This window comes from Mus musculus, chromosome 4 (genome assembly GCF_000001635.26).
Source record: "Mus musculus strain C57BL/6J chromosome 4, GRCm38.p6 C57BL/6J".
Lineage (NCBI taxonomy): Eukaryota > Metazoa > Chordata > Mammalia > Rodentia > Muridae > Mus > Mus musculus.
In genome coordinates this window covers 154,721,817-154,744,238 of record NC_000070.6, presented here as the reverse complement: position 1 = coordinate 154,744,238, position 22,422 = coordinate 154,721,817, and positions in this window count along the sequence as shown.

The following is a 22,422-nucleotide window of genomic DNA, read 5'->3' as shown; positions in this document are numbered from 1 at the left end:
AATCTTGTGTGTCCCTCTTGACACCCCAGCCTATAGCAGACAAGGGGTGCAGAAGAGTGGGACTCTGGATACAAGATTGTAGTAGTCAGGTAGACAAAGTGAGTGAGCCTGGGTAGGGTACCAGTGGCCATGCCACAGTGAGTGGGGGTGTGTGTGGAGCCTTTGGGGTGCTGCCACTCCCACTGGGCCCAGCCAGAAGGTCTGGAAGTGTTAGCACCAAGCACAGATTTTAGCAGAAAACCTCCGATTTATTGAGTTTCCCCCAGAAGCCAATGTGCCTGTCATTTATGCTACTTTGATCTAAAAGCTGTTTGTTTACACTTTATTGGGTTATAAATTCCTCATAAGCAGGCGTGATATTTTTATGTTGCCCACTAAGGATCCTCTGGTGAGTGCATAGAAGGCGCCAAAGGCTTTGCTACCATGCCTGCCTTCCCTTGCACGTAGGAGTTTCCTCTCTTGGGCTCTCTGCCCATCATCTGGACACAGCAGCTTGCAGATGTGTTTCTGCAGAAGGTCTGTGGAGGCTGCGCTACCATCCTGGGTTAGGGGGTGGCTTGCTGCTTCATGGAGCCCTGTGGGCTGGGGCCACCTCTGTGCAGAGTTAAAAAAAAACAACTCTCACTTGCCTGACTCCTGTGCAGGCCTGGGAAGAGTTGTCAGTGGCCTGGCTTTGGCTTGGACCTTGTGTGGCCATTCAACCTCGGTGTGAGCTTGGGACTGGTCCATCTTTGGGACCCATCCATCTTTGGGGTCCTCACAGGTGTGGAAGCCTCTGGCTTACAGCTCACAGGGGTCTTCTTTATCTCCAGTGGGATTTAACTGGAAGCAGAGAGACCAACTGAGGAGCAGGGAGACGCCAGATGCCATGGTGTCAGGCACAGCTGCTAATTGAGGACAGAGAAACAAACAGAGACAGCAGACCAGACAAGAACACAAGAGAGACAGTCAAAGTGCAGTGATACACTTAGTCAACCATATTCCATTGTGGCTGGGGAAACTGAGGCACAGGATCAGCATCTGATCTGGCTGCCAAGTATGTCTGGCTGGATCATGTCTCCAATGTTGGCCCAGCTGCGTCCAGGCCCTCATGATCAGCACTTGAAGCCACTTGGGACCTTGTTCCTAGCCTTCTGTCTCTACCCAGGGTCTTGTCTCTGGGTGAGCTCAGAAGGAGAAACAGGATGGTCAGGTGGTGGGTGTGTGCACCAGGATAGACAGTGCTGTGGATAGAGGCAGAGAATGGACCCAGGTGGCAGGGAGCATCCTTAAGAAGAAATCTGACCTTGGGAGGAGTCCCTGGGAAGGTGAGAAGCTGTGTCCCCCAGTATCTGAGCGATCATTTGAAGCAGAAGGGTGGTGTATCTGGGGGAGCCCAGGGTTCTGGTTCTGGGCAGCTAAGTTGCCAATACTGAGGGGTGATGTGGCTGGCCAAGCTGAAGGCAGCATCTGTGTCTGTCCCAAAGGGCACAGCAAGAAGTGGGTGAGGGTACAGATCTTGAATCCCAAGAGATCTGTGGCCAATGGCAGTAGCTCTTCCCCCAACTTGAGTGCACACATTAGGGCTGAGATGTGTCAGGAGTGTCTCTACACTTCATCATTATTATTATTATTATTATTTATTATATGTATGTGAGTAACCTGTTGCTCTCTTCAGAGACACCAGAAGAGGGCATGGATCCCATTACAGATGGTTGTGAGCCACCATGAATTGAACTCAGGACCTCTGGAAGAGCCAGTCAGTGCTCTTAGCCACTGAGCCATCTCTCCAGCCCCCTCTATGTTTATTATTTAGAGTTTGTTTGTTTGTTTCAGACTGAACAGCAACAGAGCTCCATTTGGTCCCCTGGTTGGCGTCATCTTGCATTAGTGAACCCCATTGGTCACAGCTGAAAAGCCACCACTGTGTGCTGTTATTCCTGGAGGCCGGGCTCCCGGCAGGTGCATCATCACCTGTGCTCCATGCTCAGCACCCGCCCTGCTTTGATTTCTGCCAATTCTTTCCCTACAAGAGCCCCAAGCTAATCCTCCAGGCTCAGGATCATGGTTCTCTCACCTCAAATGCCAAGCTGGGGGCCCCTAGTGCTGACCTCTGATGGTGCAGCCCTGCTCGTGCACGGACTCCCCAGCTGCCCATATCTCTGGTTTTCTGGGACACGGGAGGCAACAGAAAAAGACTTGAGAGTGGGTGGACCAGTTGGGGTAGACCAGTGTGGGGAGGACCTGTGTGCTTCTCCTTCGCCACTGCTTATCTAGAAGACTCTGCGTAAGCTGTTTTCCTTCCATGCGATTCAGTTTCCTCATTCATTCAAGAGCCGCTCCTGGACTCCCGGCACAAGAGGATGAAACAAGGCAGCAGAGGGTGGAGGTGTGGGTGCCCAGGAAAGGCAGTCTTCTCCCCATTCCCTGCCTGCCTCGCACAGTTTCCCGAGGATCACAGAATCCCCTGTTAAACACGGGGAGCTGTGCCCATCTCATCTCTGGACTCAAGAGGGGGCAATATCTCCAGAGCCACGGCGCGAATCAGTGAGACAGAGAACACGGCCCCTGCAGCAGCTGAAGCGGGGCTTGAACTGGGCGGGGCTTGATCTCAGTTTGGGACCCCTTTGTATGCCGGAGATTGGGCTCCACATTTAACCTTTTGCAGGAGGTTAAGCCACGTTTGGCCCAGGAGGACTTTCCCTTCGGCTTTTATGCTTGAAGATTTTCAGGTAGAAAATAAGGATAAACCTAATACTGGGTCATGAAAAGCATTTACAGCCGGAGCGACCCATCTGTGTCTGTGATCTCCTGGACCCGAGCCGGGCGAGCGCACACTCATTACCCATGGGCTTGCATCGGCTGGGCTAGGCCCCGACCTGTCATCAGCTTTCAGGAAACTGGACCCAAAGAATAAGTATCAGATGAGCTGCTAATGTTGGAAAAAACTCGAAGAACATGCTCAGGGTCTCTGTTTTATGGCTGCTCTTGAAGTCAGAATTGGCGATTGTAACCCAACGCCGGCCTCAGCAACGTGTTTTCAGTATTGTTGGGGTAATTGAAAGTCCAGGCCGGTCTGGCTATTAGGACTCTGAGCAGCTGCAGCCCTCGCTGGCCCCTGGCAGGAGGAGCCCACAGAGATCCTGCCTGGTCCCACAGCTACCATGACACTCAAAATCAGGATCTCTCATCGTCCCTTGCCACCACCACAGCTTTACTGGATAGATATGAGGGACTGGGTGCTAGTACCAGGCCTTCTGTTGAGATGTGGACTTGAGGTTTGCTCCCTTGTCAGATCAGGGCACCCAAGCTGGATGCCTTTCCAGGCTTCTGATGCCCGGGGAACTTCCTTGCCTCCTGTTATGGATGAGATTGTGCCCCTAAAAGTTCATATGTCGAATCGCTGGCCTCGAATATCTTAAAAGGAGACTTCATTTGGAAAAAAAAGTTTGTTGCAGGTGGTCAAGTTAAGATGAAGTCATTACTGCGGGCCCTTGTCCAACATGACTGCTGTCCTCGTATAAGGGAGAAATTAGACACACAGGGATGTGTAGCTATAAGGTTATTTGGCCAGAAACCCTCTGGGAGCTGAGCCAGGCCTGAAGATGATGTCTTCTTGTAGTCTAGGAAGGGGCAGCCCAACCTGCACCTCACCCTGCATCCCCAGCATCTAGGTTGGGAGAAGAGAACACCTCCCATTCAGGCTGCTGGTGTATGGCCATAGCACAGTCCCAGGTGGCCTCAATGCTGGCTACTGGGGCCACACATTTCGAGCTACTGGAAAAGTCAGGTTTGCTCTTCCACCCTGGCAGACACCTGAGTTGTGTTAGGAGCCTGGGGAATGTCCTAGTTTATAGTAATTGAGAGTGACCAGGATGGGGGTGGCACTTGGGGGGGTGGCGCTTGCTCTGTACCACACCATAGCCAGAGTCACCATTCACAGCTTCTCCTTGAAGCTGTGCAGGCATTCACCTGAGTCAGACAGAGTTGCCACGCCTGGAGGATGAGAATGAGACTCTCCCTTCTCAGCGGCTGCCTTTGCAGAAAGACACAAGCCCTGGTCACGTGGAGGGAGCAGCTTTGCCCCACGGACCCACCTACACCTACCTCCAGCTAGTCTGGCTTAAGGGCCAGTGGAGTCATGCAGTGACGGTTGGGTGTCTGAAGAAACTTGTCCTGTTGTTTCATTGGATACAACTAACGGAGGCCAGATAGTTCTGAGCGGGAGCACTCAGCAGCCAGCTTCATCTTGTTGGACCACCACAGTGGTGAGGACATTCATGGTGGAGGACATTCTCTCCCCACAACCCACTCGCCAAGACATCTGTGGAGGAGGCGAAGCCGGAGGGAAAGGATAGAGCATCCACGTCCAGCCATGCACAACCCCCTGGGTAACACCCAGCTCAGCAAGGGCAGCACTGGGAGCTCATCCTTTCATGCTCTCTGTCCCTCTTGGACCTCAGTGGCCTGTGTCATCCTGGGGCTTAGGAGGGAGATGAGCAGGCCCTCTGACCCAGCCTGACCCTGAAATGGCTGAAAATGTCCAGATCTGGCAAAGGTTAAGTGGAAATCGACTTGTCTCAGATGTGTGGTGCTATCCCTGCCGTGTCCTGGTCCTGTCCCTAAGGATCTGTATACGCCTTCTAATTTGGTGCAAGCGATGAGATGCAGGGACACACCCAGCAAACCCTCCAAGCCTTCGCAAAACAGGAGTCATGATGCTAGCCCGAGAAGGGGTAAGTGAGAGGGGGTGTGGGAAGGAGAGGCTGGCTTCTACTGTCTCTGCTCTGAGCTCCACACTGTTCCTTCCTGGCTCTGGCATCTTCCTGGAACTGGTACCTCTCCAGGCGTGGCATCTACTTGGACTCTGGCATGTTCTTGGTGCTGGCACCTCCTTGGATCTGGTATCTCCCTGATGTTGATACCTCCCTGATTCTGGTTTCTCTCTGACTCTTGTCTCTCCCTGGTGCTGGAAAGTCATTGGTGCTTGGATTTAGCCCAGGAAATCTGCTGCACAGGAGGGATTGACCCAGATGTCACGTTTGCACAATTGACCATTCTTTATACACCTGGGCTGGGGAATTCCAACGAGGACCAAGAGGCCAGGAGGAAGCAGGGTCTCATGGGGTGGTGGTTGGGTAGGAGAGGAGAGGTGGGGAGGAGAGAGAAAAGAAGGAAAGCCACAGGCCCAGGTGACTTGCAAACCCTCCCACCTGGGCCTCTGGAAAGAAATCTCTGTAGTTCAGTCCTCGGGGCCAGGTCCTCTAGTGAATCAGGCCTTTATGAATAGTGCAGCCTCGACCCGGGAGATTCATGGCCCTGCATCCTGGGCTCTGGACTATGAATAGCGGCCCTCAGCCATTTCCTTCTGAATCAATCTATCACTGTCGCTATCTTTCAACACTAGTACTGCTAGTCTTTCTGGAATGTGAGCCTGCCCAGAAATGTTCCTACAGTGAGCGGTGTACCCAGAAGACAGAGGACACTGGGTGCTGTCCCTCCTTCTGGGAGGCTGGCCCAGCATGGCCTCTCCCAAGTGATCCCACAAAGGAATACCTTGGAGGCAAGCAGTAGCCTTGGGTTCTTTGTCCTGTTATGTGCCTCATCAGCACCGGACGTGATGGTGGGAAATGACCCTGGTTCTCTGAATTTTCCATTTGGTCATCTCTACCTGTCTCCTGAGCCTTACACCACCTTTGGGTGCGTTGAACAAGCATGGTACATGTGAAACCTACACACATTATACATATACAAAGGTAGGTGTGTACACATATTACACATTCTCAGAAAAGCATACTTGTGCTGCCATACACATGTACCTATTGGGCACACACACACATACACAAACCACACACACTACACACACATACACACACACACACACACACACACCACACATACATATATACACACATGTACCCATGATGCACACACACACATACACACACACACACACACACACACACACACACACACATACATGCATCCCTCTACCACCCAACAATATAACTGAGGGGAAAATCATCGCAACATTTGGGCTTTAGAAATAGAGTCTGGCTAGCTAATCCTTTTGGGTGTGACCACTGTGCAAAGCCAAGATGTCACACTGGATCAATCTCTCCATGGATGGTCTGATGCCATCCTGGGTGTGAGTGCACAATGCCTCTACTACTAACCTTTACACTTTTAACTTGTGTGCTTCAGGGCTGGAGATGCGGCATAGTGGGGTAGTGGAGGAGATCTTGTGTAGCCTGAGCCAGACTCTGAGTTCCACCTGTAGAACTGTAAAAACCAAATGAATGCCAAACCAAATGAATGCCAGGTTGCATCTGTGTAGCTCATATAGCACTTGGAGGATTCCCTACTGGACGAATTTCTACCCTCTTCCTTTCTACCTATTCCTTCTGGCCTCCTTACGTAACCTCAGTATTGACAATGTTGGCTTTCAGGGCTGGGTTTTCCTGACAATGTTTACAGCGGAGACAGGGAGAACTGTTTTGTTTCCCTCCACCCCTCTGTGTGTTCCTGCTTGCATTCTGTTTTTCTTTTCCAAGTAGATGGCTGTCAGTAATTGATCTTGAACCATCCAACAGGACATAGCATTTCTCTAAGAATGGGAAGTGCACCAAGGCTCTGCTATTGTCACCAAGGAGCCGATCCTCTTGGAGCCCTGGTCCCCGCATTTTTCTTCCCTGTAGAATACTGGGTGCTTAACAGTGCATATCCTAATCAGGACAGTGAAAGGAATGCTGGGAGATTGGCATGGATCAGCCTGGGCACATGCACACGTGTACACACACACACACACACACACACACACACTCACACTCCTCTGTGTGTCACTGTTCTCTGAGAAACTAATTAATGAAGACTTCCATTCTGGGGACCTGTCTCTCCGTTTCAAACTCTACTGCCTGAGGCTCATTTACACAGTTTACCCCCTTTGGGTTCTATCTTTGGTTGACTGGAGCACACCCTCTGGTAGCTTTTCTGAGAAAGGGATCTAATCTTTGGAAATCTCCGTGTTGCGGCAATGCGTCTGAAGACTGGAGATAGTTGCCTTCAGAGTTCTGAGAGTTGGGTTGAGCTTCTACTTGCTCTGAGGTCAGAAAGTGTTTCTATTCCCCAGCCTCTGCCTTTTCTCCTTCTCTGGCAGCTCCTGGCGGGTGTGTGTGCCCTTTCTCCCCAACTCTCAGGCCTGAGCTGAAACCTCACCATGGGACAGCTGGGTTCTGTTTCCCTGGGTTTAACACCTTTGCACTTCTGCTAGGTTTTCTTTTATCTCCCTGGCAAGATGCCAGACTCCTGAATCTATCTTATAATTTCTCCCACTTCCCTTCTTGACAAGAAGACCGAGTGGGACTTCTGGAGGACCATGGGCTCTTTTTCATGGGTAGTGCAGCTTGTTCAGACTCTTCAGAGTCTTCCTGACTCTATCATGACCTTAGTAGGCAGATCTTTCCTTGGTGGTGCTGGGAACTATGTAGTTAATTCAAGCTGAGGGTAAAGATGAAGCTCTCAAGCGGGAACTAGGTGGGCTTTGTCCCCGTGTGGCTAGCACGGTCCACATACAACATGCACCTGTCCCCGCAGTGGCTTCCCAGCCTGCCTCCACTCTTCCTATCCTGAGGCCAGCTTCCATGCTGGGGTCATGCTCCACCTGAGATCTGAGAGCGGGTTGTACGTCCATATGTTACAATGCTCGGAGGTCTAGGTGTGTAAGCCTCCTCCTTTCATGCCTAAGAATCCAGACACTCTCTCACCTCTGCTCCATGAAGAAGGAATCTCTAGACCTCATTCACAGATGGGGACCCCAAACCCTGGCAGCCCCTCTGTGCAACCCTCTTCCCAACGGCACAATCTTTAATCAGTCCCAAGCCAACCACAAAGTCTCACTGGAGATTAATCTGTCTTGAGTCCCACCAATCGCCGAGCCCCTCTGGACTTAGACTGCCGTGGCCCTTGCTCTCTTAGGCCTCTCTACCCTGGCAGGGTGCCAGCCTCACAAGGCCCTGATTTATTGTCTTCGAAACAACCTGCAGATGTGGACTTGTCTGCTGGCTGTTGCCAATTAAAGTGCTCCTGGACACTGGCCCTTCTGGCCTGCACTGACCGCTCTCCCTGCTTAGAGGACTTCTGCATGCAAGTTTGGTATTGGATGCACCCCCAAGCAATGGGTTGGCTCTGGGTCGGCCCAGGGTGGGTCAGCTCTGGGGTTCAGTCCCCAAAGGGAAGGGTTTCGCTTTCCACATCTGTCCTTTGGTTACCAGTGGCAATGGGCAGGCCTGGAGTCCTCTTCCACCAGCATCAGGACCTACTTATTCTGATTTGGTGGCACAATCCCAGACTCTGGAAAGGTGTGTAACCGACACGGTGTGTGAATAAATCATCTGCATGAAGCTATCGTGAGAATGTAGCACACGCGCGGGCCAGTGAGGGCTGGTGCTCGCCCAGCCTTTGTCCTCTGCAGATGCGCCAAGGCAGGAAAAGCCACTAGTCGCCCAGGTATCCACTCTGAACTCCACAAATTCTGGATGTGTCTGAACTTTTGTTGAAAAAAAAATGAGAGCAACCCATCTAAAAAGCGAGTAAGTACCTTATTTAAAAACACTCGCACATTTCAGGCTAACACACACGTCAGAAGCCCCACCTTGCCAGTCCTGTGTCTTTGGTGATAGACAATTGTGCAGAGTCAGAAGGTGGGATCTACCTCAAAGCATGCCTATGCCAAGTGTAACCCCTTGGAGGACCCCTTGGAGGGTCCTTCTTGCTTGCTGAGCTGTGCCCACTGCAAGGACTCAGGTCGGGTCCCTCTGCTCAGCAGCTGTGTAGTGTGCAGCAGGATTTCTGTTTGAAGGCAGGAGATGGGCATCTGCCTTTGTCCCTCTAAAGCTCCCTCCAATGCTTTGTGTTCCATGGCCCTGGAGAGGTGACTCAGGCTGCCATGTGCTTCCCTCTGTTCGGGCTCAGACAAGCACTTTGCCCTGGATGGAGCCTGGGCTCCAGGGTCAGGTCTGAACAGTCAGGAGAGGTCCCAGGGTGCCTGGTGGCCCAGAGTATCTAGGTGCTCGGTGAGTGGGGCTGAGATCAGGATGGTGACCCGAACAGGTCATATTAGTCTTGGTAGCTTCTATACACAGGAAGTAGAGACATGAGTCTGTATATGTGTGTGAGCATGGCTGTGCTGAAGTGAATGTGAATGTGTGTGTGTGTATATATGTGAGTGTGTATGTGTGTGAGCATGGCTGTGCAGAAGTGCATGTGACTGTGTGTGTATATGTGAGTGTGTATGTGTGTGAGCATGGGTGTGCAGAGTGCATGTGAATGTGTGTGTGAGGACACATACATGTGTATGTATGCGAGTATGTGTGTGTGAAGGCATGTGAGTATGCGTGTGGAGTGTGTACGTGCATGTTTGTGAGAGAGCATGCATGCATGTGAATATTTATGCATGAGTGTGTATGTGTATGTCTGTGGGAGAATAATATGAATGTGAATATGGGAGTGTATATGAATGTACTGTGTCTATATTTCAGGGAATGTATGTGTGCATGCATGTGTGTGTGAGGGAGAAAGAATTAATATGCATGTATGTGGATGTGTGTGTTTATGTGAGTGTACATATGTGTATGAAGGTGTATATGTTGTATGTGTGTGTGTGAGTATGTGTATGTATGTGTTGTGTGAATGTACCTGCATGTGTGTGTGTATGGGGCATTTGTGTATATGAGTGTGTGTATAAGTAAGTATGTGTGAGAGTGTGTGTATATGGTTATGTGTATGTGAGTGTGTGAGTGTGTGTGCATATGTAAGTGTATGTGTGAGTGTGTGTGAGGGTATGTATGTGTGAGTGTGTGTGAGTGTGAGTGTATGTATGTGTGAGTGTGTGTGAGTGTGGGTGTATGTATGTGTGTATGAGGGTGAGTGTATGTATATGTGAGTGTGTGTATGTGGGTGAGTGTGTATGTGAGTATGCATGTGTCTATGTGAGTATGAGTGTGTCTATGTGAGGGTGTGTATGTGAGTGTATGTGTGATTGTATGTGAGGGTGAGTATGTATGTGTGTGTATGTGAGTATACATATGCATATGTGAGTGTACATGTGAGGATATGTGTGTATGTGAGTGTGTATGTGCATGTGTGAGTATATGTGAGTATGTATATGTGGGTAAGTGTGTATGTGAGTATACATGTATATATATGAGGGTGTGTATGTATATGATATATATATATATATGAGAGTGCATATGCATATGTGAGTGTATGTGTGAATGTACAGGAGAGGTTGTGTATATTTAAGTCTGTATGAGGCAAGTGTATGTGACCATGCATGTAAATATATACGAGAATGAGTGTGTATGTGAGTGTGTGTGCATATGTGAGTGTGTATATGGGTGAGTATGAGTGTGTCTATGTGAGGATGTGTGCGTGCGTGTGTGCTGTGTATATTGTGTGTATGAGTGTGAATATGCATATGTGAGTGTATATGTAAATGTACAGGCGAGGCTGTGTGTGGATGTGAGTCTGTGTGAGTGTGTGTGTGTGTGTGTGTGTGTGTGTGTGTGTATGTGGGTGTATGTGCACATCAGTTTTCAGTTCTTTGCTTTCTTGGCAGCAGAAATTTGTGGCTCACATTTCTAGAGTCTGGTTTCAAGTGTAGGCCCAGCAGCCCAGCAACGGCCAACTACTCACTGCACCCTTGTGTGACAGTGCCTCTGGGTTCTGAGTGTGTATGAGTGTGTGTGTGTGTGTGTGTGTGTGCGCACGCGCATTCGAGTATCTGCATGTTTGTCTATATATCAACATGCATGTTGGGGCACATGTTTAGACACATATGTGTTTGTGAGTGCATGTGTCAATGTGTTGGTATGTTCCTGTGTGTGAGCATCATGATGTTATCCAACAGAGGGTGTTACTGTGTTTCAGTATGCATGGGAGTTAGTGTGGGTCCACAACACCAAGAGCAAGGTGTCTTTGTGCATATGTATCAGTGAGGGTATCAGTCACTGTGTACTGGTATGCATGCATGGTGTCACTGTCTATTTGCATACACATATATGTTAGGATACGTGGCACAAGGCTTCTCCCATGAGGACCCTCTCCCTGGAGACTGGCCCTGGGACCTCACACGTGTGCTTTGGCTGGGACAGAGACGCCTTGGTTTATGTCAAATTTCAGAAGGAGTCCTCCCCAGCAGATGCCCGAAATCTGATAACCTGTCTCCACCAAAAACTTAACAGTCGTGTTAAAGGCTCTTAAAACTTTCCCTAGAGATTCACAAGTATTTTTGTTATGAAAATGTGGCTATGGACACCCATAAAGGTTTGAAAGAGCCTGGCCTTTAGCATCTACGAGTCAACAGTTAACTGGGGCACAGTAGGACTTGAGCAAGCCTCAGCCTGGTGGCCACCTTCCCGCAGACCCTCTTCCCATAGGAAAAGGGTTTTCCTGAAGTTCTGGGTCTGTGGCCAGCACCAGGGAGAGCAAGGTCCTGGGGAGAGCTAACCACTCTCAGTACATTATCCTCAAGGCAGGAAGTCTGTACGGAGTGGAGTGGGCACTTCTGTCTGCAGAGGTATGGGTGGGTGGTGGGTGAGCATCCATCTTGCCAGGTGTCATGACCTCATCTAGGTGAGGGGCCTCATTCCCAAGCTGGCCAGGGGCCACTTCAGATCTATCCATTAGAGCAGTGCAGGGTCCCCTCAGCCTCGTCTTGCTGCTACTCAGTCCTGGTGCTCTGGCTGGGCCCTTTCACACCAACAAGCTACATGCTCCCCTAGCCTGGAAGAGGAGGCCGAAGTCCTTCCAGTTCCCTGCCCCAGGGCAATCATGATGGAGACAATAGAGGGACAGGAGTAGTGAGCGTGTCAGTGGCAAGTGGTGATTGGCCATGTGCAGCCGAGACCGGAAGTGGTGACTGGCCGTGGGCAGCCAAGTCTGGACTTCTGTGGGGAATCACAGAAGAGGGTAAGGACGGATGAAACTCAGCAGCCACTACTTCTCAGCTGCAAGTCTGTGGTCCTCCCTGGCGGACACTGTGCCCTCTGTGGCCAGCACAGCTACAAGAAAGTACTTCAGTTACCCGCCGTTACTCTCTGATCATAAAGTGACCCACAGGCTGTGCTGTTGGACTTTAAAAAAACTGAATTCATTAAAAATGCACTTGCACATCCAAGGAATGTGTCCCCCAAATAGTAAATGTCACATTAAATAAGAGCAAACCACACCCCTAACACCCCAAATAGCTGAATCAGAGCCTGTCAGGCTCCCAGATCCCTGTTGTAGCATGCTCCATCATATTTACGAACTGAGCTGGTCTGTTTGAGTTTTCCTGAGGGACCCTGAACTGTGTAAGCAAGGGGTGTCCTTGCTGGCTTTGGGGACAGACAGAGGTGGTGTTTCCTCTGCCACTATACTCCATGCAGAAGCTGCATGGCTTGGCTCCTTAGCACTAGGACTTAAGCTGAAGTTAAGATAGGACCCAGCATGCTCCCTTATCCTGGTGCGCCACGGGGAAACCAGCTATGGATGCTGGAAGGCCAAGCCCACTGCCCTCTGGGCCAGGGTTTTCTTGTTGAGCGTTGCCACGCCCAGCATCTGCGGGCTGAGATGTGCCGCTGCTGCAGTGCCGCCTGCCACAGCTTCTGTCACCGATGGAGCCTTGGGCATCACGATTTAATGGATTAGTTAAAGTGATGTGAAAAACGGGCTCCTGATTTACGACCTGCAATTTTTTGCTGACTGCGGCATGTTTTTTTTCCAAGGCCCAGCTTTAAAATCACGGGTACATAAGGCGAGGTTGTTCCTCCGGCTGCCCTCAGGGCTCATCCGTGGCCCCTTTGCCCAGGGCCCCTCCAGACCTTTAAACAGGAAGTTTAATTTTATAGAATTAAAAAAGAGAAAACGGTACTTAATTATCGGGCTGTGAAACAGCGTTGCCCTTTCTTAATTTTAGTAGCTAATAAAATGCTGAGCCTGGAGTTAACTACTTCTGGTCCAAGCGCCTTACAGTTTGGGCTATTTGAATAGAATATTTTATGAACTGTTAGATATTGCACTATGGTTTTCAAACTCTGCTATGACATATTTCTCTTAAGATTTATTAGGAATTTTTATTTAAAACAATATATTAAACAGGGAAGAAAAAGTAATCTTAGGTAAAATTCAAATATTAGCAAAACATAGCACGGTTCTAAAACCTTGCTCATTTGAAGTTCTCCTCTCTCCGCCCCCACCTCTCCCCACCTACCTTCACCATTTAAAAAAAAAAAACCTGGCCCAGGGAGCAACCACCCCCACAGCTGCGTCATTAATTCAACATGTCTTCCAACCTGACTCCAATCAGGGACCAATCTCAAGGCCAGTTGCCACTTAAGTGACTTTATGGGAACAGAGCAATGAGCTATGCTGTCTAAGGACCTCTGGCCCCTTCCCACTTGCCTGCAGGTTCTGAGGATGGCCACAGAGGCCTGTGTCCGGAGATAGCCCGAGGTCGGGGACTCCTAACACTATCCATGACCCACTTCTCAACATTTGGCACTCAGTCCACAAGAAATGACTGCTTGTTTCTCTACTTTCATCATGGTCCCCTTCTGTAGAGGACCTACTATGTGCCAGCACAGGAATTTCCATCTTGGTGGAATCCATCCTTAGACACAGCAGAGGGAGGGGTGTGAGGCCCAGATCTCCCTACCTGGGAGGTAGAAAGGAGGAAGAAAGAGCTGCCAAGGCTGCCTCTTAGAGATGAGCTCAGGTAGTACAGATTAACAGAGAGAGTGAGGAAGGTTCCCAGAAGGAACAGGCCGTTCCCGGTGGATCCTGTGCTGCGTAAGGTTACCACTCTATGCTGGTTCTGGTGTTCTGGGGAGGAAAAAAGAGGAGAGGCTTGGAACATAGCCAGGTTCTGGGAGGGCCTCACGGGGTAGGAGCCTTGCAAGAAGCACAGGTGGGGACCCCAGGGATAAGTTTGGAGCCCAGGGCCTCCGGCCTCTGCGCTTTGCCCACCTAACAGTTCTCCCTGAGTGCCAGTCTTACTCAAGGCTGGAGATGGTACGAGGGGGCTGGGCAGGCCTGTCCTCATAGCATGGGTGCTAGGTAGGCAAAAAGTATGTTTACAACTTATGGTTTCACTGATAAAGCCAGAATACTGAGAACTCCTTGTTGTGGATAGCCCTGGGGCTAATTATATTTGATGTTTATTCTGTTCTCCTGTGAGGGGTTCTGAACAAGGAATGAGTCAGCACTCAGGTGATTTCCTGTAAACCTGCTTCCCACCTCAATTTGTAAAATAAAGGAGAGCTGATGATTGGACAGATAAAGGGGGGGGGTGGAGCAGAAGTTTCAGAGAGAGAAGAAGGAGAAAATGGAAGAGGGAAAGGATGCAGAGGAGGAGGAAGAAGAAAAGTGGAGCAGAAGCACATGGCTTGGAGAAACCGCAAGTTATAAGGGGTTTCATAGATGTGGAAGATGGTAGTGTCGTGGTAGATGTGCCCAATCTAGGCACACAGCATGTGTTCATATTAATTGAGTTGTGTTTTCATTGCTGGGGCATATTTGGGTTGGAGATTTACCACAACAACTCCTCTTGTGTCTCCACCGACCTGAGGCATTCCTCCTGAGACCTTAAGGCTCAGCCCAGTCTGCCGCTGTCCAGCCATGGTGGCAGGCATGTATGCCGAGAGGGATAAGGGCAGGTGCCTGATGTGAGGGTGACAGGGATTGGTAGAGGCACTGTGCCACAATATTTATGATCTTAGGGAGCCTTAGGCTCAGTCATAGCCTAGGAACAGACAAGTGCTCTGGAAGAAATCATGAATGTCTTCCTGCTCATTCCTGTTTGCACACAGTGCCTTGGAAAGCATCTGCTGCTCTCCATGGTCACTGGGTGTTGGACAGCCCTGGGCTGGCTCAGCTTCCCAACCACACCGGCAAGCTAGGAGGAAGTCATCCTTGTCAATTACAGCCCTCACTGCTTTCGAGAAGCCTCCTCACCAGCTGTGTGCCTACCCGTTAGCCGTGTGTAGCTAGCTAATTTGTGGGCATTTGAGGCTTTGAGCAAATATCAGCAATGGGAGCCTAGCGTCAGGCCCCTAGCATCCACACACAGGTTTTATTGCTCCTCAACCCCCACACACTGGTCAGCCTGCAGGCTCAATACACATAGCCCCCATCCTGCAAAGTTGATACACAGTAACAGGGCCATCTTTGTACAGAGCAGGAGGCAACAATAGCTCTGAGCTGGTACTGTGTTGCCTCTCACTTGGAAGGTGCCAGTGGCTACATAGTGAGCCACAACTGTGCAAGGGGCCTGGGCTTCAGGGGTGATCATGGCCACCTCTGCTGGGTACCCATATGCTGGGAGCTAAAAAGGAAGAGGGTTGCTCTGTTTCATCTCCCTCTGGACCAGTTCTTTCACCCCTCCTACCCTCTCCCCTTCTTTCCCCTCCCCTGCCTTCCCTTTTCCCCTCCCCTCCCCCCCTCTCTGGCCTTGTTTTTTTGTTTGTTTGATTTTGGAAACTCTATTTACTATCCTTCTGCCTTAGCTCCCAAAGCAACAGCGTTACCGTTGAATGCCACCACCCTGCCACCCTCCCGTCATCCTTATTCCTTTTGGGGCCATCAAACTGGGAATAGCCTCTCCCCAAGAAGGAAGCCATGGCACCAAGCTCTCACACACAGGAAGGGGGCTGGGCTGGATATAGGGTCAGAGCAAGGTTCCTCCAGCCGGCTGACCAGTGTCTCCTATTCCTCAATATTCACGCATACTCAGAATCTCAGGATGGGGCCTCACTCAGAAAGAGAAAAGGAGAGGCTTTTAGAAGAAATAAAGATGAGGCCATACTGGATTGGATTGGGGACACTGTCCTAACCCTCAGGACAGTGTCCCGTGACTGTGGATAGGTAGCATGGGGGTGCTATCAAGGAGGAGCTTGGTGACAACGGAGGCAGAGGGGACAGCACGGCCGCAAGCCAAGTGCTGTTGGCAGCTGGGAGAAGCTGGAGGAGGCAGGAAGGGTCCTGCATGGCACCTCAGAAGCTTTCCATCCCGTGGTTGATGTCCAGGACAAAGGTTTCACATGCTTCAGTGACCTTTGACACCCACAGTCATGTAGCTGTGAGATATTGCATAAGAGGGGTGGACTGTCTCCCCAGAGCCCCAACACAACATCTCTCTCCAGGTTGTCCTGGGTGGCAGGATGTTACTGATGTACAGATATAGCTGTCAGCCCAGCCCGATCCAGCCTCTGCCTGAGCAGACCCGAAAGCTGCCCTGCTGTCTGCCGAGGATCTGCTCCTGTGGGGTTTCAGCAGCTCAACCCACAAAGCCAGAAAGAGAGCAGCATGGAGCCTGCTGCCCCGCACTGGTCCAGGCAGGGATTGTTGTCACTTGAGAGACAAGACCATTAGTGCGGAAGCCTCCTCAGACGTGAAGTGTCCTGTGAGCTGCATGGATTTACCCTGGTGCCGGGCTGTGCCAGAGTCGCAGGATTCAAGGGATAGGAGCTTTACCTTGCTCTGGGTTGCCAGGAGGAGGGTGAAAACTTGCCTCAAGGAAGAAATGGAAGGTAGGGACACACCAGAGCTCTCCTGGGGGAGCGAACCCCCAGCAGCCAGTGTAAAGCAGCCCCACACACATCTGGCCGTCTGTGAGGGCTCCCCTTACATTCTAAAGTGCCCGGCATGCCCAGGGGATCTTCCCAAATCTCATAAATGCCCTGCTTTGTTTGGGGCAATGCCTGGGTTGGTTTTGATTTCCTTCGGGCCGGCCCTCCCATCCTCACATGGAAGTAAGTGGAGCCGTCTAGGGTCTATTTTGAGTAACCCCTGAGCTCAAAAATACTTCTGGGATGATAAAAGCCTCTCGCAGAGGCATTTAATGCTGTCTTCAAAGGCGAAATCGGGATGGAAACAGGACCCGCCACCTTGCAGGATCGAGAGAAGGGCAGGCCTTGGGGAAGTCGCAGGCCCTTAGCGAGACTTGAGGGAGATGGAGCCGAGCAACTGTGGGGCTGGAATTCTAACCGGGGCCCAGCACGTCATCTGGGATTAGAAACTTTGCAGAGGAATAGTGGCAGCCGTGGAAAAAGCGTACTTGGCTGGCCCCAACTCACTCCCCCAGGCCGCTCACTGCCATCTCCTCCAAGATCAGTCCTGTCGGAATGGAGGGTGGTGGGCTGGGCAGGAGCTGGGCTTTTGCCAGCAAGAGGATGAGGGCTGGGAAGAGCAAGAGGCAGCCAGCAGAGAGGGGGGTAGTGGGGGAGTGGGGGAGTGGGGCTATTTATAACCCAGATCTGCAGTCAAGACCAGGAGGGAGAAGCCCCCACCACAGCTCTCTCTCCTGCCCCTTCCCACCCCCTGCCACTCCCTCCCAAGCATCCGGAATGTGCTCTGTGGTCAAACATGTCAGAGAGTCTGAGAAGCAGGGGGCCAGTTCGGCAGAGATGGCAGCCCTGTCGGATCCATATGGAGGTCATTACTGGCCCTGGGAGTCTGGGTTGGGGCTCCAATGTCCAGGGTGACAGCCTGAACCATGGAGGATGTGGGGGAGGGTCAAGCAGGAACCAGCCAGGCTGGTCAGGAGCCACATGAAATGCAGTTTATGGCTAGGACAAGGCTGGCAGAAACTGGACCCAAGAGCAGAGGTCTCCATCATGGGTGCCTGGCCAGTGAGGTTGGTGTCCCCTTAGAGAGGGGACAGGAAAACCCAGTGTCCTGGATTCAGGGGAACCAGTCCTATGCAAGCACCTGGCATGTGTGCATCCCCTCTCATTCTGCCCTCTGCCTCCCTGGCTCTTCTTCCTGCACCTCTCACCACTTCCTCTCCTGAACCACTTACCTCCCTTTGGCATTTTGGTTCTGCGCACCTGCCAGGTCCCTCCCTCCCTCCCTCCCTCCCTCCCTCCCTCCCTCTTTTATCCAGTGTGCCTGACCTCTGTGCTCCCTCTCCCATAGCTGGGGCACTCAGAAATTTGGTTTAAGGGGATCTCTTGGTACCTGAGAAACCTGCTGTGGCAGGCCAGAGTATGAGCTACTGGACATTCTTCATTCTTACCACAGGAGTCCTTGTAAGCCCAAGCACACAGCCTAAGTCCAATCAGCTGCACTAACCCTGGCTACACTGCCCTTCCCCAGTACAGCTAATACTGTGTGGCCTCAGCGGGGTCACCTTCCTCTACCATCGGCTCTCCTGTCTGTGTCCCACATGGCCTTTGGGTCTGCCTCAGAGAACTGTAGCCGAGCAGGTGTGCGTTGAGGACAGACAGACAGAGCAGATGTGTGTAGAGGACAGACAGACAGTAAAGACCAACGCTTTACTGAGGACAGCTGGGGAAGGCTGGCAAAGGCGACTTGGAGAGAAATCAAGGAGAAGCAAGGTGTTGAGCAACAACTCTCAGGAGAAGACCCAATCCCAGAGAAGGGATAAAGTGGAAATGTAAGGGTTCTTTGTAAGGTTGGTTTGATGGTGTTTTACCAAGGCAAGCAGGTAAAGGGACATTTCATTAAAGTGAACATAGGTGAAAGGCTAAGGCAGACTTGTGAAGGAACATTGTACTGAAGCACAATGACACAGGAGAGAAGGTGTTCTGCTAAAGCAAGCACGTGAAAGGACACATGATGGATTCTTTGCTAATGACACGCATGTATTGGTCCACCTTACACTATGTATTTGAGCTGCATTTGTCAGGACTCCAGAGAGAGAAATGCACCAAAAACCTTCTGGTGGTGTGCTGCAGTTTCTTGTGGCTTTCTCAGACTCCAGCTGATTGGCAGAGTGATGTCAGCTGAGACAGGCACACGTGCTAAGACAAGATCCATGGAAGACACGTGATGTTTGAAGGGTATAAATAGGACTCGATGGACAGTGATGGAAGCTGAGCTTGGCTTGCTGGTACAGCTAACTGTGCAATGCTTGTGGGTCTCAAGACTTCTTTGATCTTTGCTTCGCTGAGAGAGGGACAGCTGAGAACTGCTCCTGGCATTCCTGCTGGCCTTGGTCCTTCCTGCTGATTCATGGTAAGGCTACCAGGCTACTTCTGTTAGGCAGGGTCACTGCTGCTGATTCTCGTTTGCTATCCCAACTCTACCGAACTGCACTGCTGGTGTATCCGTGAAGTGTTTGTGAGTGGATCGAGCTGCTGCTGCTGACCTGTGAACTGAACTGTCAATTTCTAGACAACATAGAAAGAAGTTGTTCCAAAGAACCTTTCTAAGCAGGTTTACTTCCCTTGTATCCTTTCTTTTCTACTACTTCAGGTAGGTAGCAGGCTAAAAGGGCGGTTAAATCATTAACCATAATTAAAAAGTAGGTTTTGAAAAAAAATTAATGTTAGAAAGGGATCTTAGCCTTGGACAACGCATACTTTATTACTCATCAAATCAACATCTCTGGCCATACACAGGTGTCCAGGTGCCCCTAGGTCCTTAATTTTCCAATTAATCACCAGCAATAAGATAGGTCCTCACTGGAAAAGGCTATCATCATTCGGTTATTTTAGTGAAACACATGATGTCTGGTCTTCAAAAACAACAAAAAATAACTAGATGTACAGAGATAAGCTAGTAACAATAAAGTCTAAGAAAGCAGCGAGCAATATAAACAGACAGAAACCCAAATATTCAGACACTATTCAGACACAAACATTATCCATGTTTAAAATGTGTGTGGATTGGACATAGTACTACCGGAGGATCCAGCAATACCTCTCCTGGGCATATATCCAGAAGAAGCCCCAACTGGTAAGAAGGACACATGCTCCACTATGTTCATAGCAGCCTTATTTATAATAGCCAGAAACTGGAAAGAACCCAGATGCCCCTCAACAGAGGAATGGATACAGAAAATGTGGTACATCTACACAATGGAGTACTACTCAGCTATTAAAAAGAATGAATTTATGAAATTCCTAGCCAAATGGATGGACCTGGAGAGCATCATCCTGAGTGAGGTAACACAATCCCAAAGGAACTCACACAATATGTACTCACTGATAAGTGGATACTAGCCCAAAACCTAGGATACCCACGATATAAGATACAATTTCCTAAACACATGAAACTCAAGAAAAATGAAGACTGAAGTGTGGACACTATGCCCCTCCTTAGAAGTGGGAACAAAACACCCATGGAAGGAGTTACAGAAACAAAGTTTGGAGCTGAGATGAAAGGATGGACCATGTAGAGACTGCCATATCCAGGGATCCACCCCATAATCAGCATCCAAACGCTGACACCATTGCATATACTAGCAAGATTTTATCGAAAGGACCCAGATGTAGCTGTCTCTTGTGAGACTATGCCGGGGCCTAGCAAACACAGAAGTGGATGCTCACAGTCAGCTAATGGATGGATCACAGGGCTCCCAATGGAGGAGCTAGAGAAAGTACCCAAGGAGCTAAAGGGATCTTCAACCCTATAGGTGGAACAACATTATGAACTAACCAGTACCCCTGAGCTCTTGACTCTAGCTGCTTATGTATCAAAAGATGGCCTAGTCGGCCATCACTGGAAAGAGAGGCCCATTGGACACGCAGACTTTGTGTGCCCCGGTACAGGGGAACGCCAGGGCCAAAGGGGGGGAGTGGGTGGGTAGGGGAGTGGGGGTGGGTGGGTAAGGGGGACTTTTGGTATAGCATTGGAAATGTAAATGAGCTAAATACCTAATAAAAAATGGAAAAAAAAAATAAAATGTGTGTGGAGATAAAGTTAATACATTGGAATTTCAATAGAAAACTATAAGCTGTAAGAAAAAAAAGACTGGACGATTGAGGACTGAAGTTTGCAGTAATCGAAATTAAGCGCTTAGTAGGTGTCTTGAACAACACAGTGGACATAGATGGAGAGAATTTAATAGGCAAGAAGGCACATGAGAAAAAAATCTAGACTGAGGCTTGTGGAATTAAAACTGTGAAAAATACAGAGAATTGAAGGTCATGGGATAAAGTGAAATTACACATTTTTCTAATCAGATGCCAAGGGAGAGGCAGGAGAGATCAGATCAGAGAGATCCATGACTGCCAACATTCACATTGGGAAATCACTGAAATTATTCTCAGATTGTTGAATCATTAAAACTTCTAATCTCATTCAAGTCTCTAGCCTCCTCACAGCTGTGAGAGTTGAGGTCTAAATGTGTGTGTGTGTGAGTGATACAGAGATGAAGAGAGAGGACCACCATGCTATGTGACCTTTTTCTATCTGGTTCATTAGACAAAGGTGACCTTTCTCCAGCTCTCTACCCTTCTTTTCTGTACCTTAGTACCTCCTGAGTCACTGTAACAAACCCTGAAAGCTAAAAAAACAAGAGGACTATTTAAACAAACAGAAAAAGAGATCCTTTGCTTTCAAAGGATCCAACTAGACCTAACGTTAATGTACAGACAGGAAGAAGAGGAGGATGAAGCAATCTCAGCTCACACACTGGGGTTCTAAGGCACGAAGATCATAAGGTCAAGACATACTTGAACTACGTAGCGAGAGCCTGTTTCAAGAATTCATCCTAGATTTCTTATTTCTTGAAGTTTGGGCTGCAAATCTCTTTAGCCTCAGCCTAGACTTCTAAGGACCACAAAGATATATTTCAAAAAGAAGCGAAACCAAGGTATTTCCAGCCAACAGAATCCGTTGTGATCATAAACACTCAAGGTTTCAATAGAAAAGGAGAGACTCTTGAAGGTCAAGCATGCAGGTAGGAATAGAAGGCATTTCTTCATTCCAGATGGCAATATGTTGTCTAGTTTATGTAAATACCAATTATTGAAACAAAGATGCTTAATGGATTTAAGAAATATACAATTAGGACCTATACTATATGAGGATATATAATACCTAACACACGTTAAATGGGTAAAATGAAATTATTATTAAACATATTTATGGTTCTGTAAGAGACATTAAATTTGGTCCAGGCAAGGCTGGATGATGTAATCTCTAAGTTAATGTCTAAGTGAGCAGAAATCTATGTGTAACTGATATCTATGCAGATAATAGAAGCTGAGAAATTAAAAAAAATTGAATCAACTCAAAATAAGGCAGGAGAAGGAAGGGAGTGCAGACTCTTCAGGGTGAATAGAAGAAGACTAAATATACAGTAATTACAGTAAGTGTCAATGCATCAAAGATCTAACTAGAGAAAGGGATGGCCACAGCCCGAGGAGACATTTTGTTTACGAAAGGCACAAAATCTAAGTAACTATCTAAAACATATTTCTAAATTTCTCTATTCCTAAAACTTATAAAGATTCAGTCCAATGAGAAGAACATGGAGGAGTTGAAATAAAGGCTAGGAATGGTTGCATTAGAAAGCTGGGGTGACTAAGTAGAGACTGGATAAAGTTATCTTCAAGGTAAAAAAAGAATTAACAGAGAAGATGAGAGAGGAGGGAAGAGAGGGAGGAAGAGAAAGGGGGTGCATAGATGGACGGATGGAGGGAGGGGGGGGGAAAG